Genomic DNA, 19984 nt, shown 5'->3' with positions numbered 1-19984 from the left:
CAATAAAATCCTGAGCTCAGCAAGTCACAAACATCTGTATTGCACCAGGACAGAAATGCAGCTGAATCACAAAATGTAATGTCATTCATTTTTAAACTCAAGAACATCTGCATCTCGCCGATCATGTAAGTGCAGAGAAACATGTCCCATTAGGATTTTAAGACTTTCCATTTTGAGTGTTGTCCCTTTAATGTATGTGGATACCATATGCAACAGACCTTTATTCTTCAAGCTGCTGTCTGCACTCAGCCGTGTTTATTTAATAACTCGATGGACACTTTACTAAAGAAGCAAGCGGCTCTCTAACGCTGAAGACATTAAGCAGCGAATGAGACTTTAGCATTGGAGTTTTCATAATCCCGTGAGGTCTGTTCAGTTGAAAGATTGGTGTTGATTTCGTGCTGATGTTAACCGGTTCGCAGTCACGAAGCCTAGGCCAACGTTTTGAGACCCGGGTTCAAATCTCGCCAAAGAAGTTGGCGGGTTGTAATTAAGTTAATTAACAAAACGAAAAGAAATTAAAATTTTAAAAGAAAGTTAACGAAAGATTGAATTAAAATCTAGTTTCAGCAAAGGAGAACATCAACTCATCTCGTTTGCTAATGTACTTTTGTGTGGGAGATCCGCAGTCCTTATACCAATCCAGACTACAGCAATGTGACTGAATTTTAACTGCATCAAGGGAAAGTATGGATGGGCACCAATATTGCTCTTTCTAGTGGCCACCACGTCACAGAATCACACAGTGCAGAAGAGGCCCTTCGGCCCATCGAGTCTGCACCGACACATCTTGACCCACCTCCCTAATGCCATTTAACTCTTTTGAGAATTCAGGTTGTAACTTTTTCAAGTACATTCACAGTTCTTAGTTTCCGGGAGTGGGATATGAACCCACAACCTTCTGATTCAAAGGCGAGGGTGCTATGAACTGAGCCACAGCTGACACCTCAAAGATAACGTCCTCCCCGGCGGGGAATTGAACCCCGGTCTCCCGCGTGACAGGCGGGGGTACTAACCACTATACTACCGAGGAATTGATAGCACTTGTCTTTGAATGTTATGAACAAATGATAAGGCTAAAGAAGGGTCACATCTGTTGATTAGCCTGTTGCTTCATCTAAAAAAGAAAATACACATGTCGTTTGTCCTTTACAACCCGTGTTGATTTACGTTAATGAACTCAGCCCTTTCCCACCCCTTGTTATTCACCACCCCACGCCTTGCATATTGTTTAAGACAAACTGCACAGCACTAATGATTAAACAAATCGACCTGTGGTTACTAGGAATCCTTTACACTCTTTCTTGTGGAAAGCTAGTACAATTTAAAGGTACCAGCTATTCGCGAAAGCAAACACCTCGCTCTTATCTAAGGGAGACTGGAAGATTATAGCAAACCCTTCAGGTGTCTTCAACTTCACGCTCCTTAGCGATCTGAGAATCTTTAATCACTGCTGCCTCCCCAACTCACTTTCTTCTCTTTGCCCTGAAGGCTTATTTTTAAAACTAAAATTATTAAACACCCTGTCCTTTTCATGTTAAGCCACTTTTTTAGTGATTGGCAATAGGTGATGTTCTCACACGGATATTCGTGGCTCTAACTCAACAACCTAATGCACGTTGTGTGCATTTGTTTACATGTATTATATCCTAGAATGGAATGCAGAATGATGCCAACAATATGTCTTCAATCCCCGTACCGGCTGCCGTACATCGTTCGCTTATGTAGCTCGAACTACCAGTTGCCAAAGTTGTCGCTCTAATATAGAGGGATGCTCGGGCCAGTTAGGCTGGTGAGGCCACAGCTGGAGTACTGTGTGCAGTTCTGGTCGCCACACTATAGGAAGGATGTGATTGCACTGGAGGGGGGTGCAGAGGAGATTCACCAGGATGTTGCCTGGGCTTTGAGTGTTTCAGCTATGAGGAGAGTCTGGATAGGCTGGGGTGGTTTTGCTTCGAGCAGAGAAGGCTGAGGGGGCACCTGATAGAGGCATACGAAATTATGAAGGGCATAGCTAGGGTAGATAGGAATAAACTTATCCCCTGAGCGGAGGTGTTAATAACCAGGGGACATCGATTTAAGGTAAGGGGCAGGAGGTATAGAGGGGATTGCAGGAACATTTTTTTTCACCCAGAGGGTGCTTGGAATCTGGAACTTACTGTCTGAAGGGGTGTTAGAGGCAGGAACCCACACAACATTTAAGAAGCATTCAGATGAGCACTTGAAACGCCATAGCATACAGGGCTGTGGGCCAAGTGCTGGGAAATGTGGTGAAAATAGATAGGTGCTTGATGGCCAAGACAGACACGATGTGCTGTCGCACTTTATGACCCTATGCCTATGGTCTTCTGGGGATATGGCTAATACGATGATAATAACTGTTCAATGGCCATTACTCATTTATTTGGCCACTGGTATGTCCGCTAGGCCGCCGGTTGTAATATCTCTATTAACCTTATACACCCCCACTATTTAACTCCATATATCTAAACATCTGTCAATTATGCTTCTTTGGAAATAGTCAGTTCGAAACTTTTGAACTGATATTCGGGCGCCCCTGTCCCACGCCGCATGTAAGGATATCTGATTGGAAGGGCAGTAGTTTTCTGGGGCTCAGTAGAGGGTAAAGGATATCCCGCTGAACGAGCAACTGGGTACCAGTGATGTGAAAGGGGGTGGGGGCAGTAGGAAAAGATTGGCTTCACTGCTAACTAATTCATGCGAAATTAGTGAGAAATTCTCACGGGACCTACCACAATATGTGGTATGATGGAGGCTAAATCAAGGCGCCATTACTCAGCACTCGATGCACTCAAATGCTCTAGGACTAGATTTCTTGCAGACACCATAGTGATGGCTATCCTGCAGTGGGGTTGCTTTTGAACTTCCAGGATACTGAACCAATGATATTGAATGAACCACCCTTTATTTACAAGTCCGGATAGTATGTCTCATTCTCGAGGCCAAGGCCAGGATAGGAAGACCATAAGAGCATAAGACAATAGGAGCAGAAATTAGGCCATTCGGCCCATCGAGTCTGCCCGCCATTCAATCATGGCTGATAAGTTTCTCGACCCCATTCTCCCGCCTTCTCCCCGTAACCTTTGATCCCCTTATCAATCAAGAACCTATCTATCTCACTCTTAAATATAGTCAATGACCTGGCCTCCACAGCCTTCTGTGGCAATGAATTCTATAGATTCACCACTCTCTGGCTAAAGAAGTTTCTCCTCATCTCTGTTCTAAAATGTCTTCCCTTTACTCTGAGGCTGTGCCCTCGGGTCCTAGTCTCTCTTACAAATAGAAACATCTTAGACACCATAAGACATAGGAGCAGAAATTAGGCCATTCGGCCCATCGAGTCTGCCTCGCCATTCAATCATGGCTGACAAGTTTCTCAACCCCATTCTCCCGCCTTCTCCCTGTAACCTTTGACCCCCTTACCAATCAAGAACCTATCTATCTCGTTCTTAAATACATTCAATGACCTGGCCTCCACAGCCTTCTGTGGCAATGAATTCCATAGATTCACCACTCTCTGGCTATAGAAGTTTCTCCTCATCTCTGTTCTAAAAGGTCTTCCCTTTACTCTGAAGCTGTGCCCTCGGGTTCTAGTCTCTCCTACTAATGGAAACTTCTTCCCCACGTCCACTCTATCCAGGCCTTTCAGTATTCTGTAAGTTTCAATCAGATCCCCACCCTCATCCTTCTAAACTCCATCGAGTATAGACCCAGAGTCCTCAAACTCAAAAGTGGGAAAGTTGGGCGACACATAGCAGCGGTGATATATAAATGTAGGGGGCTGAGCTGGAATACATACAGTGGTTCGATTATATTTATTAGTTAGAGATAGGAAGATAACAGAGTCAAAGCAACCCCATTCTCACGGGTTAGACTGTACATTGTAAGAGGGGCGACAGTCAGGAACTAACAAGCACAGATGTGGATAAGGAGCAAGTTCCAACGTGCATTGTTTGCTGATTCAGAAAGGAGGAAAGCAATGGGGAAGGAGGCTAACGGAAGTGTGTGGTGGATCCAAGAATAAAATGCAGCTGGGTTTAGCAGTGAATCACATTGCCACGGGGTTCATCTGCCAGACAAGATGTGGCAATAGTATGAGAATGTTTCTGTCCAGTTTCAACTCCTGCACTTGGCAGTTTAATGGAAATTAACGTTGACATTTATTACTGCAGATCACACAACTGGAACAGGATTAAAACAGGTATTTCCTCTCAAGCTGCCTTCACCGAGCTACTGGTGTGGAAATGGTCAGTGAATGACATGATTTTGAAATTGCCCGAATATCAGCAGCCTTTACCTCCCGGATACCCGGGCATGTGAAGCCAAAAGCTCATCGCCATTCACAGTTAGCAGGGGTGGACCTCTCACGAAATAGTGGACACTATTGTGTTGGAACAAGTCCCACCATCACCGAACCCCCAAGTCCCACTAACACTGAACCCACAAATCCCTCTAACACTGAACCCACAAATCCCACTAACACCGAACCCCCAAACCCCACTAACACTGCACCCACAAATTCCCCTATAACTGCACCCACAAATCCCACTATAACTGAACCCACAAATTACAATAACACTTCTGCCCCAAACTGCACTCTCAGTGAACCCCTCCCAAATCCCAATGACACGTGGGCCTGAAAGCACGCTTTCAATGAACCCCCTAATCCCACTGACACTGAACCCCCAAATCCCACTATCACTTAATTCTCGAATCCCACTAACACTTAGGCCCCAAACAGCATGATGACTAAACACCCCCCTAAATTCCAACAACACCTAGGCCTGAAAGCACAATTTCACTGAAACCCCTAATCCCATTAACACTGAACCCCTAAATCGCTCTAATACTTAGGTCTGAAAACCAACTATCACTGAACCCACTAATCCCATTTACACTTTGGCTGCAACTCCTAATCTCACTGAACCCCCAACTCCCACTAACACTGAACCCCCAAACAATTTTATCACTAAACCCACAAATCCCACTAATGATTAGGACCCAAACCCCACTATCACTGAAGTCCCAAATCCCACTATCACTGAAGTCCCAAACCCCACTATAACTAAACCGACAAATCCCACTATCCCTTTGGCCCCAAACCTGACCCCTACCAAATCCCAATAACACGTAGGCCTGAAAGAACATTGTCACTGAACCCCCAAATCCCTCTAATACTTAGGCCTGAAAATCAACTATCAATGGACCCACAAAACTCAATAATGCTGAACCCATAAATCCCACTAACACTTAAGCTCAAAACCGCAATCTCACTGAACCCACAAATCCCACTAACAGTTTGCCACCAAATTCTACTATCACTGAACCCAGGAATCCCAATAACACTGAACCCCAAAACCAATTATCACTTAAACTACAAATCCCACTAACACTTAGGAGCCAAACCGAACTATCACTGAAGCCCCAAATCCCTCTAATATTTAGGTCTGAAAAACAACAATCCCTGAAAAGAAACACTTAACATTAACACTTTGGTCCCATATTCCACTATCACTGAAACCAAAAATCCCACAAACACTTTGGATTCTAATTCCACTATTACTGAACCCAGAAATCCCAAGACAGTTAGGCCCCAAATCCCACTACCAATGAACATGCAAATCCCACTAACATTTAGGCCCCAAGCCCCACTATCACTGAACACACAAATCCCAATAACATGTAGGCCTGAAAGCACACTATCACTGAATTCCCTAGTCCCACTAACAGTTAGGCCCCTAATCCCAATAAAACTGAAGCCACACATGCCACAAAAACCCAGGACTCAAATCGCAATATCACTGAACGAATAAATCCCACTAACAATTAGGCCCCATATCCCAACTAACACTGAACCCACAAATACCACTAGCACTTATGTCCCATATTGCACTATCACTGAACACACAAATCCTAATAACATGTAGACCTGAAAGCACACTATCACTGAACTGATAAATCCCACTAATACAGAACTAACTAATCCCACTATCACTGAACACACAACTCCCACTAACTCTTAAATCCCATATTCCACTATCAATGAACAAACAAACCTCACTAACATAAATGCTCCATATACCACTATCACTGAACCCAGAAACCACACTAACATTAAGGCCCCAAGTTACGCTATCACTGAATCCCCAAATCTCAATAACATGTAGGCCTGAAGGCACAGTATCATGGAACTCCCTCATCACACCAGCACTGAACCCATAAATCCCACCAATACTGAACCCTCAATGACCACTAACACTTAGGCCCCAAATTCGACTAACACTGAGCCCTCATATCCCACTAACACTTAGGCGCCAGATCCCAATCTCATTGACACAACAAATTCCACTAACATTTAGGCCCCAATTTCAAATATCACTGAACTAACAAATCCCACTAACCCTTACGCCCCAAATCCCACTATCACTGATCCCATAAATCCCACTAACACGGAACCCCCCAAAATCACAATAACACCTAGGCATGACAGAACACTTTCACTGAAACCCCTAATCCCCTATCACTGAACCATTAAATCCTTCTAATACTTAAGCCTGATAACCAACCAACATTGAACCCACAAATCCCAGTAACACTGAACCCACAAATACCACTAACACTTAGGCCCCAATTCCCAATACAACTGATCCCACAAATCTCACTAACACTGATCCCACAAACCTCAGTAACACTGAACCCACAAATCTCACTAACACTGAACACCCAAACCATTTATCACTGAACTCACAAATCACACTCACACCTATGCCCCAAATTCCACTCTCACGGAACCCACAAGCCCCACTTACTCTTAGGCCCCAAACCGCGCTCTCTCTCAACACACAAATCCCAATAACACTTAGGCACCAAATTCCACTGTCTCTGATCCCACAAATTCCACTAACACTTCGGCCCCACCCTACTATCACTGGACTCCCTCATCCCAATAACACTGAATGCTTCATTCCAACTATCACTGAACCCACAAAACCCACTAACACTTAGGCCCCAAACGCTCCCCTCAAATCCCAATAACACGTAGTCCTCAAAGCACACATTCACTGAAACCCCTAACCTCACTATCAATGAACCATCAAATCCCTCTAATACTTAGGCCTGATAACCAACTATCATTGCACCCACAAATCTCACTAACACTGAATGCTCAAACTAATTATCACTGAACTCACATATCACACAAACACATAGGCCCCAAATTCCACTATCACTGAACCCAGAAATCCCACTAACACTTAGGTCCCAAACCACACTCTCACTCAACCCAACAATTCTACTAAGACTGAACCCCCAAATCACAGTTATATTTAGGCCAGAGACCACACTATTACTGAACCCCCAAATCCCACTAACACATAGACCTGAAAGCACACTATCACAGAACTGCCTAATTCCATGAACACTTAGGCTCCAGATTCCACTGTCACTGAATCCACAAATACCACTAACACTTAGGTCACAAATTCCATTATCACTGAACCCACAAATCCAAACAACACTTAGGCTCCAAATTCCACTATCACTGAATCCACAAATCCCACTAACACTTAGGCCCCAAACCACAATCCCACTGAACCCACAAATTATACCAACAATGAAACCCCAAATCACAGTTATATTACGGCTTGAGACCACACTATTACTGAACTCCCAAATCCCACTAACATGTAGACCTGAAAGCACACTATCACCGAACACCCCAAATCCCACTGACATGTAGACCTGAAAGCACACTATCACCAGACCTCCCAAATCCCAATAACACGTACGCCAGAACGCACACTTTCACTGAAACCCCTAATCACGCTCACACTGAAACATCAAAACCCTCTAACACTTAGGTCGCAAATTCCACTATCAATGAAACCACAAATCCGACAAATACTGAACCAAAAAATCCCACTAACACGGAACCCAAAAATACCACTAACACTGAGGCCCCAATTCCCAATACAACTGATCCCACAAATCCGACAAATACTGAACCAAAAAATCCCACTAACACTGAACCCAAAAATACCACTAACACTGAGGCCCCAATTCCCAATACAACTGATTCCACAAATCTCAATAACACTGAACCCACAAATCTCACTAACACCGAACACCTAAACCAATTATCACTGAACTCACAAATCACACTCAGACTTATGCCCCAAATTCGACACTCACGGAACCCACAAATCCCACTTACTCTTAGGCCCCAAACTGCACTCTCTCTCTACACACAAATCCCAAGAACACTTAGGCACCAAATTCCACTGTCTCTGATCCCACAAATTCCACTAACACTTCGGCCCCACTCCACTATCACTGAACTCCCTCATCCCAATAACACTGAATGCTTCATTCCAAATATCACTGAACCCACATAACCCATTAACACCTAGGCCCCAAACCGCAATATCACTGAACGCTCCCCTCAACTCCCAATAACACATAGTCCTCAAAGCACAAGTTCACTGAAACCCTAATCCCAATATCAATGAACCATCAAATCCCTCTAATACTTAGGCCTGATAACCAACTATCATTGAACCCACAAATCTCACTCACACTGAACCCATAAACCTCACTAACACTGAATGCCCAAACTAATTACCACTGAACTCACAGATCACACACACACTTAGGGCCCAAATTCCACTTCACTGAACCCAGGAATTCCACTAACACTAAGGTCACAAATTCCACTATCACTGAATCCACAAATCCCACTAACACTTAAGCCCCAAACCACAATCTCACTGAACCCACAAATTATACCTACAATGAACTCCCAAATCACAGTTATCTTTCAGCCTGAGACCACACAATTACTGAACTCTCAAATCCCACTAACACATAGACCTGAAAGCACACTATCACCAAATCCCCCAAATCCAAATAATACTTAGGCCAGAAAGCAGACTTTCACTGAAACCCCTAATCACACTCACGCTGAAACATCAAATCCCTCTAACACTTAGGTCGCAAATTCCACTATCACTGAAACCACAAATCCCACTAATACTGAACCCACAAATCCCACTAGCACTTAGGCCCCAAAATCCACTATCATTGAACCCACGGATGCCACTATCACTTAGGCCCCAAATTCTACTGTCACTGGACTCACAAATCCCACTAACACTTTGGCTTCAAATTCCACTTTCAATGCACAAACATATCCCACAAACACATAGGCCCCAAATCCCACTAACACTGAACCCTCAATTCCCACTAACACTTAGGCCCAAAATTCAACTAACACTGAGCCTGCAAATCCCGCTAACACTTAGGCGCCAAATCCCAATCTCATTGAACCCACAAATTCCACTAACATTTAGGCCCCAATTTCAAATATCACTGAACTAACATATCCCACTAACCCTTACGCCCCACATCCCACTAGCACTGAACACACAAATCTCACTAAACACTTAGGCCCCAAATCCCACTATCACTGATCCCACAAATTCCAATAACACTTGGGCCCCAAATCCCACTAACATGGAATCCCCCAAAATCACAATAACACCTAGGCCTGACAGCCCACTTTCACTGAAACCCCTAATCCCCTATCACTGAACCATCAAATCCCTCTAATACTTAGGCCTGATAACCAAATAACACTGAACCCACAAATACCACTAACACTTAGGCCCCAATTCCCAATACAACTGATCCCACAAATCTCACTAACACTGAACCCACAAATCTCACCAACACTGAACACCCAAACCAATTATCACTGAACACACAAATCACATACACACTTATGCCCCAAATTCCACTCTCACAGAACCCACAAATCCCAATAACTCTTAGGTCCCAAAGTACACTCTATCTCAACCCAAAAATCCCACTAACACTTAGGCACCAAATTCCACTATCACTGAACCCACAAATCCCAACAACACTTAGGCTCCAAATTCCACTATCACTGAATCCACAAATCCCACTAACACTTAGGCCCCAAACTACACTCTCAATGAACCCACAAATTATACCAAGACTGAACCCCCAAATCACAGTTATATTTCAGCCTTTGACCACACAATTACTGAACTCCCAAATCCCACTAACACATAGACCTGAAAGCACACTATTACCGAATCCCCCAACTCCAAATAATACTTAGGCCAGAAAGCAGACTTTCACTGAAACCCCTAATCACACTCACACTGAAACATCAAATCCCTCTAACACTGGTCACTATTCCACTATCACTGAAACCACAAATCCCACTATCACTGAACCCACAAATCCCACTAATACTGAACCCACAAATCCCACTAGCACTTAAGCCCCAAAATCCACTATAATTGAACCCACAAATACCACTATCACTTAGGCCCCAAATTCCACTGTCACTGAACCCACAAATCCCAATAACACTTAGACCCCAAATTCTACCATCACGGAACCCAGAAATCCCACAAACGTTTAGGCCCCAAACCACACTCTCACTGAACCCACAAATTATTCTAAGACTGAACCCTCAAGTCACAGTAATATTTAGGCCTGAGACCACAGTTACTGAACTCCCAAATCCCACTAACACGTAGACCTGAAAGCACACTATCACAGAACTCCCAAAATCCCAATAACACCTAGGCCAGGAAGCACACTTTCACTGAAATCCCGAATCACACTCACACTGAAACATCAAAACCCTCTAACACTTAGGTTGCAAATTCCACAATCACTGAAACCACAAATCCCACTAATACTGAACCCACAAATCCCACTAACACTTAGGCCCCAGATTCCACCATCACTGAACCCACAAATACCACTAACCCCTAGGCCCCAAATTCCACTATCAGTGAACCCACAAACCCCACTCAAATCTCACTATCACTGAACCACAAATCTCACTATCGCTGAACCCACAAATCCCATTAACACTTAGGCCCCAAACTGCATTCTCACTGAACCACCCCTAATCCAAATAACACTTAGGCCTGAAAAGCAACTATCACTGAATTCACAAATCCCACAAACACTGAACCCACAAATCCCAATAACACTTATGCCCCAAATGCCACTATCCCTGAACCCACAAATCCCATTAATACTGAGCCCGCAAACCAATGATAACTGACCCCACAAATCTCACTAATGCTTAGACCTGAAACCCAACTATCTATGAACCCCAAAATCCTACTAACATTGAAATCATAATACCACCAGCACTGAGTCCCCAAACCGCAAAATCACTGTAACCCCAAATCCCAATAACATGTAGGCCTGAAAATGCACTTTCACTGAAACTCCTCATCCCACTAACACTGAACCCCCAAATCACACTATCACATAACCCACAAATCCAACTAACACTTAGGCCCCAAACAGCACTATCACTGAACCCCTCCAAATCATAATATCACCTAGGCCTGAAAGCACACTTTCACTGAAACTCCTAACCCCACCATGACTGAACTCCCCAAATCCCTCTAATGCTTGGGCCTGAAAACCAACTATCACTGAACGCACAAATCCCACTAACACTCAACCCACAAACCCCACTAAACTGAACCCACAAATCCCACTAACACTGAACCCACAAATCCCACTGACACTGAATGCACAAATCCCACGAACACTCAACCTCTCTAATGGAATAGGAGAGAGAGGGGGGATTAGAAATAGAGGAGGAAATTAAACATGGGGGATTAGACAGAGAGAGATAGGAGGGGATTAGAGGGGAGGGCAGAAATTAGACAGAGCATAAAATTAGCCAAAGGGAGGGGATTAGAAAGAGAGGGGGTAATTAGAAATAGAGGGGTAATTAGACAGAGAGCGGGAATTAGACAGAGAGGGGAAATTAGACAGAGAGGGGGAATTAGACAGAGGTGGAGAATTAGACAGAGGGGGATTTAGACAGAGAGGGGGAATTAGACAGAGGTGGAGAATTAGACAGAGGGGGAATTAGACAGAGAGGGGGAATTAGACAGAGAGGGTGAATTAGACAGAGGGGGAATTAGACAGAGAGGGGGAATTAGACAGAGGGGGAATTAGACAGAGGGGGAATTAGACAGAGAGGGAAAGTTAGAGAGGGGGAAATTAGGCAGAGGTGGAATTAGAGAGTGGGGAATATTTGGAAGGGGAGGGGGGAAATTAGGCGGTGGGTGGTGGTTAGACAGAGAGAGGGGGGATATGGAAAAGCGAGAGTGAATTAGACAGGGATGAGGGGGGATTAGACAGATGGGGAGAGATTGGGGTGGGGAAATTAGACAGATGTGAGGGGGAGTTAATCAGAGAGGGAGTTAGACAGAGAAGGGGAGTTAGAAAGAGGGGGGGGTGGATTTAGAGAGAGGGGGAGTTAGAGAGAGAGGGGGAGGTGGAGAGAGAGTGGGGGAGATAGAGAGAGAGGAGGGGAGGTAGAGAGAGGGGGAGCCAGAGAGAGAGAAAGGGAGAGTTAGAGAGAGAGAGAGGGAGGAGTTAGAGAGAGAGGGGGGGGTTTGGGAAAGAGAGGAGGGTTAGGCAGAAAGGGGGAGTTAGGGAGAGAGAGAAAATGGGGAGTAAGAGAGAGAGGGGGGAGTTAGAGAGAGAGAAAGGGGGAGTTAGAGAGAGAGGGAGGAGTTAGAGAGAGAGGGGGGTTTGGGAGAGAGAGGAGGGTTAGGCAGAGGGGGAGTAAGGGAGAGAGAGAAAATGGGGAGTTAGAGAGAGAGGGGGCAGTTAGAGAGAGAGGGGGAGATAGAGAGAGGGAGGGGGTAGTTAGGGGGCAGAGACGGTGGAGTTAATGAGAGTGCGGGGGGATTTAGGGAGAGAGGGGGGAATTAGGGAGAGAGGGAGAGGAAGTGGGGGGTTAGGGAGAGAGAGGGGTGGTGGAGTTAGGGAGAGGTGGGGAGTTAGAGAGAAAGACGGGGGAGTTAGTGAGAGAAGGGGTTAGTGAGAGAAGGAGTTAGAGAGGGGGGCTTTAGAGAGAGAGGGGGTAGTTAGAGAGAAGGGGGATTAGACAGAGTGAGAGGTGGTAATTAGAGAGGGGAGTAAGACAGGCAAAGGGAGCAGAAATGGTGACAAAGGGAATTTTTGTTGGGGTATGTTAGGCGTGGATAGGTTGCAAAATTTTCAGGGCCAAAAACTGGGGGAGGACAAAATTTTGCAAAATATTGGGCGGGGGGCACAATTTACAGGGTGGGGGGGAGGCAAAAATTGGGTGGGGAGGCAAAAATTGCAGGGGAGGGGTCAATATTAGTGGGGTGGCCAAAAGCTGCAGAGGGGCAAAATTTACGGGTGGCGTAAAGCTGGGGGTGGCAAAAATTGCGGACGGGGCCAGAAATTGTGGGTAAATTTGCGGGGGGCAAAATTGGGGGGGTGCAGGGCATCTTTGCGAGGGGCCAATATTGTGGGGAGGGTCAAAATTTGCCGAAGGGGGGAGAATTGTGGGGGGCAAAAATGGGGGAAGGGAGGGCAAAGAGTGAAGGTGGGCAACATTGTGGGAGGGGGAATAGTGCAGGGGGTGCAAATAGTGCAGGGGGTGCAGGAGGGCGCAAATAGTGCAGCGGGGTGTAAATAGCGCCGGGAGGGGGTGCAAATAGTGCAGTGAGGGCAAAAAGTGCAGGGACAGCAAAAATTCACGACCACAACCAGGCACAGGCAAGAGGTGCTTAATTTTCATTTTGTGTGTGCAGTGATTTAGGTAGGGGTGTCAGGTTGCAATGCTTTTCTCATCAGACATGAATCTTAAAGAACTCACCCTTTAGGATGTTTGACTGCACTGAGCTGCCCTGTATACTGTGCACTTGCAATTCAAGATTTTCTTCCACCCATAGACCTTGACTCAAGCGCTTCCATAAAACAAACAGACAAACACAAGAGAAATGTCATAAAACACTGGTGAGACCACAACTGGAGTATTGTGTGCAGTTCTGGTCACCACATTACAGGAAGGACGTAATAGCTCTGGAGAGAGTGAAGAGGAGGTTTATAAGAATGTTGTCAGGGTTAGAAAAGTGTAGCTACGAGGAGAGATTGGATAGGTTGGGGCTATTTTCCTTAGAACAAGGAAGGCTGAGAGGTGACTGGATTGAGGTGTACAAAATTATGAGGGGAATAGATAGAGTGGACAGGATAAAATTGTTTCCCTTGGTGGAGAATTCTAGGGCATAGATTCAAGATTAGTGGCAGAAGGTGTACGGGGGACATGAGGAAGAATTTTTTTATGCAGAGGGTAGTGGGTGTCTGGAATTCGCTGCCCAAGTTGGTGGTAGAGGCAGAAACTCTAAACTCTTTTTAAAAAGTATCTGGATCTGCACCTTAAGTGCTGTAAGCTGCAGGGCTATGGGCCGGGCGCAGGAAGGTGGGATTGGAATGGGCACCTGGGTGTCCTCGGGCTGGCATGGACAAGATGGGCCGAATGGCCTCCTTCTGTGCTGTAACTTTTTTATGGTTCTATAGTTCTATGGCAATGGACAAACCTGTTGCTTTTTGTCCCAATTACCATTTTTTAAAATATTTATATAATGGGTGCACTTGATGTGTCACAGAGTTGCTCAATCTCCAAAGCCTCAAATTGGATGTGCCCAGGTTTGTCATGAGCTGATGTAGAGCATTTGTGCTCAGTCTCCCTAACTTAAGAATGGGAATGTAGGACCATAAAAAGAACATAAGACATAGGAGCAGAAATTGGACATTCAGCCCAAAAAGTCTCTTATGCCATTCAATGAGATCTGATAATCCTCAACTCCACTTTCCTGCCATTTCCCCATGAGCCTTGATTCCCTCACTGATTAAAAATCTACCTATCTCAGCCTGGAATTCACTTCACCACCCAGCCTCAACAGCCCCAGGAATTTAAAAAAATCCACAGAGTCACTGCCCTCTGAGAAAATCAATTCCTCTGAACATTTGCCTTAAATGGGCACCCCCCCTCACTCTGAGATTGTACCCCCTGGACCATGACTCCCCCACAAGGGGAGATAACCTCTCAGCATCTACCCTATCAAGCCCCATAAGTTTCAATAAGGCCGCCTCTCATTCATCTAACGCCCAATGAGAACAAGCCCAAACTACTCAACCTCCCCTCATCAGAAAATCCCTCACTATGTGGAATCAACCTAGTGAACCTTCTCTGGGCTGCCTCCAATTCCAGTTTATCTTTCCTTAGATAGAGGGACCAAAACTGTTCATAGTATTCTAGGGGGAGTCTAACTAGTGTCTTGTATAATTTTAGCAAGATTTACTTTTTTTATATACTCCATTCCCTTTCACATAAAGGTGAACATTCCATTTGCCTTCCTATTACCTGCAGAACTTATATTGCACCTTTTAGTGATTCATGCACGAGGTTCTCCAAATCCCTCTGTGCTGCAGCTTTCTGCAGTCTTTCTCCATTTGGATAATATTCAGCCCCTCTATTCTCCCTGTAAAAATGCATCACCTCCAATTTCCCCGCATTATGTTTCATCTGCTAATTTTTGCCCACTCCCCTTAGTCTATATCCATCTGTTGGGTCTATCAGTCATCCTCACCACTCGCCTTCCCACTATTCAGGTTTCATCCACACACTTGGCGATAGAACATCCACTTCCCTCATCCGAGTCATTAATATTTATTTATATATATTGTTGCACTGATCACTGTGGCACTCCATTGGTTACAGGTTGCTAATGCCCTCTGATACCAGCTCTTTGTCTTCTCTTAGTTAGCCGATGCTCTATCCATGATAATACCACCAACACCATGGGCTCTTACTTTATTAATTAGCCTTCTGCGCGGTACCTTATTGAATGCTTTTCTGGCACACACATATTTTTCATTTACTGCCTCACCTTTATCAACCTTGCTCCTTATCTCTTCAAAGAATTCCAATAAATTTGTCAGGCATGATTTACCCTTCATGAAGCCATGCTGACTCTGCTTGTTTACCTTATGCATTGCTAAATGCTCTGCTACTACATCCGTTATACTATAATTTAACATTTTCCCAATGACGGATGTTAAATTATCTGGTGTACCATATCTTCTTTGTTTCCCTACATTTTTTGAATACGCATGTTACATTGGTAGTTTTCCAATATTCTGGGACCATTTTACAATCTAAGAATTTTTGGAAGATAACTACCTGGGCACCCGCTATCTCTGTCCCCAACTTCCTTTAATATCCTAAAATGCAGACCATTAGCTCCAAGGGGCTAATTGGCTTTAATCCCAGTAGTTTCCCTGGCACATTTTCTCTAGTTATAATTATTTTATGCCCCCATCTCCGCCCCCTTGTCCCTTTATCATTTCTCATTTTGGGAATGGTATTAGTGTCATCTACCGAGAAGACAGATGGAAAGTATTTATTCAACTGCTCTGCCGTTTCCTGGCTCCCCATTATTATTTCCCCAGCCTCATTCTTCAAGGAGCTTATGTTCACGTTGGACTCTCTCTTCATTTTTGTTAGATAATTTTTAAAAAATTCTTAAAGTCCGCCTTTTTATATTACTTGCTAGTTTACCCTCAAAACATATCTTCTCTCTCTTCTTAATTAGTCATCTTTTGGTGTTTTTTAAAAAACTTTCCTAATGCTTTGGCTTACCACTAATCTTTGCCACATTGTATGTTATTTTTTCAATATTATACCATTCTTTAACTCCTTGGTGCACCATGGTTGTTTTAGCCTATTAGAACCATTCCTCCTAACTGGGCTATATCTTTGTTGTGAGTCATGAACTATTTTCTTAAACGTCTGCCATTGTACATCAACCACCTTTACCTTTAAACTCCTTTCCCAGTCCACTTAAGCCAGTTCCGCCCTCATTCCTTTGTCATTACCTTAAATAAGTTTAGCACAGCTGTTTCGAGCCCACGTTTCTCACTCTCAGACTGAATGCAAAATTCTACCATGTTATGGTTAATGTTCCCAACGAGATCTTTTACTCTGAGATATATATTTTTTTTAAAGCTGCCTTGTTACACATTTTCAGATGCAAAATAGCCTCAACCCTGGTTGGAGCCACAACATACTGTTCTACCAAACTGTCCCGAATAGTCTCTATGAATTCTTGCTTGGGGCTACCACTGCCAATTTGATTTTCCCAACCTGCATGAAGGTTAAATTGACCCACGACTAATGTACAGCATTTTATTACATGTTCACATTATCTCCCGATTTATTACCTTTCATGCAGTATAGTTACTGTTAGGGTGCCTATAGACTACCGCCACCACTTGCTATTTATTATCTCTACCTATATGGATTCTACAGCTTCCGGTACACACTCATTTCTTAAAATGTAGCTAAGACCTCCATTCCTAATACAGAGTCAGGGCCTTGCTGCCAAGCCCTCTGGTATGGACATAAGACAAGCAAGACATTAAGCTCAGTGTGTGACAGGCTGCACATTCACATATCATGTGGACAATTGATCTCTGAACTGAAGAATGTTGCAGTGGGGCAGCCTGAGCAGATGGAACTCCTGTGAGGAATCAACTACCGGAGGAGGATAAAATGAAGAAAAAAAAAACGAGAGGAGAAAATATTTCAAACGCTATTTGTGAAATGATGTAAAAGGCATTAGTGCATGGTGCTACAAAATGACAAAACATGGGTTTGGATCCATGAATATCCAACCAGTTATCGTCTCCATCTCAGCTGTGTCACAAGCAAGGAAAATTATATTTGACTAATTCATTGGAGCTCTCTGAGGTAGTAACCTGCAAGATTAATGTAGGGCAAAATCCAACTGCATTTGGATTTGTAGAAGACATTTCACAAGTTGCGCTACAAAGGACACTGCACAAGTAAGAACTCAGGATGTAGGGAGCAACATATTAGCATAGATAAATGATTGGTTAGCTCACATAAAACAAGAAAGTCAGCATAAATCTACCATTTTCTGGTTGGCAAGACGTGGCCAGTGAATGCCCCAAGGGTCTAGGCCGTTACAATTTCAGTGAATGACCTTAACGCAGGGACCGAAGGTAAGGTTGCTAAATATGATTGTTGCACAAAGTTAGGTCGGACGGTAAGTTGTCAAGAGAACACAAGAATAGAGACAGGTTAAGCGAGTGGACAGAAGGAAAATTTGCAGATGTAGTGAAAGGTGGGAGAATGTTAACTTATTCACTTATTCAGGATGAATAGGAAAGCAGTATATCATTGACATTGAGTGAGACGGCATATCTCTTAGGTGAAGAGGAATCTGGGGCCCTGGCTTATGGAGTAATAAGAAGATGCAGCAATGATTAGGAACACGAATGGAAAGATGTTGTACATGCAATGGTCAGGGAATGTAAATGTGAGGATATATTTCTCTCTAGTTGCATGGGGCCTTGATGTGAGTATGCATGGGATACAGTTTTGGTCTCTTTATGTAAGGAAGGATATGAATACTTTGGAAGCAGTTATGAGAAGCTTCATTAGACTGAAACCTAGCAGGATGGTGGTGAGGGGGTTGGGGGAGGTGGGTTGCTATATAATCATGGAACGTTAGGCTCATGGAAGGTTTACAGCTGAGGCTGAGGCTACATGGATCATCGTCCCTGTGCCTTACGAAAGACCCGCTTCATCCCACGTCACAGAATTTGGACCATGGTCCTGCAGGTTATGGGACATGAGGAGCATAACCAGAGACATTTGAAATGAGTTGTGGGTTTCTGCCTCTCCTCCCATTTCAGAGAGTGAGATTCCAACCCCTGCAAACATTTGGTTCAAAACTAAATCGTCATGTGCCCCTTAATCTCTGTACCAATCACTTTAAGTCCATGCCGCCTAGCAACTGCTCTGACTGTTACAATAAATAGGCCCCTCCTGTCAACACAATCCAGGCCCCTCACAATTTTGCACACGCCAATCAAATCTCCACTCAGCCTCCTTTGTCCCAAGGAGAACAACGCCAGCCTGTATAGCATTTCCTCATAGCTAAAACTTTCCAGTCCTTGCCACAGCTTCCGAAACTTCCTCTGTACCCAGGGTCATTCAATTATATTGTTTCTTTAATTAAGTGACCAGAACTGAACATACGACTTAAGCTGGGGCCATCTGAAAGTGATGGACATGGTCATAAACAATGCCATCAAGCGGTCCTTGCTCAGCAGTACCCTGCACACTGATGCACAGTTTGCAGCCCCTGCTTGATACACTCAGAATCACACACACACACACACACACGCACACAGACCCATATGCACACACAGACTCCACAAACACAGACCCATACACACACACGCAGATACACACACACACACCTGTATCAATGCACCCTCTGCTGCATACTCTCAGAACCTCTGTCTCTCACACACACACACACACACACATTCACAAACACACACAGAGACCCATACGCACAGATACACCTTTACCATTGCACCCTCAGCTGGATACTCTCAGAATCTCAGACACACACACACACAGACCCATACACACACACACACACACACACACACCTTTACCAATGCACACTCTGCTGGACACTCTCAAAATCACACACACACAGACCCATACACACACACACCTTTACCAATGCACCCTCTGCTGGATACTCTCAGAATCTCAGACACACACACACACAGACCCATACACACACACACATACACACACACCTTTACCAATGCACACTCTGCTGGACACTCTCAAAATTACACACACACACACACAGACCCATACACAAACACACACACACACACACACCTTTACCAATGCACCCTCTGCTGGATACTCCCAGAATCTCTCTCACACACACACAAACACACACACATACTCACGTTCACACACACACTTACACAAACACCGCATTGAAGCAAATATTTAATCGACAAGGGAATATTTGGTTATATTGCAGGCAGGAAATTGGAATTAAGGCTGCAGCCAGATCAGCCATAACCTTACTGAATGGTGGGACAGATCAGCATGGGAAATGGCCTTCTCTTTAATTTCCGTAACTTATTGCTCCATGGCTCAATAAATAATATATCTCCATAATCACACTCATTAATTCTGCTTAATTACTGCCATTATCTTACAAACGGA

The 19984-nt window shown here is 44.3% G+C and overlaps 1 non-coding gene across 1 annotated transcript; it reads right to left on the bottom strand.

Moving 5' to 3' along the window:
- Window positions 1-961: 961 nt before the first annotated feature.
- Window positions 962-1033, bottom strand: trnad-guc (transfer RNA aspartic acid (anticodon GUC)). Its single transcript has one exon. It is a non-coding gene; the product is annotated as a tRNA-Asp (tRNA).
- Between the last annotated feature and the right edge of the window lie 18951 nt (window positions 1034-19984).

Source organism: Cetorhinus maximus, chromosome 38, assembly GCF_964194155.1.
Source record: "Cetorhinus maximus chromosome 38, sCetMax3.hap1.1, whole genome shotgun sequence".
Taxonomy (NCBI): Eukaryota; Metazoa; Chordata; class Chondrichthyes; order Lamniformes; family Cetorhinidae; genus Cetorhinus; species Cetorhinus maximus.
Note: the sequence above shows the minus strand (reverse complement) of the source record. Positions and strands in the feature narration are given on the sequence as shown.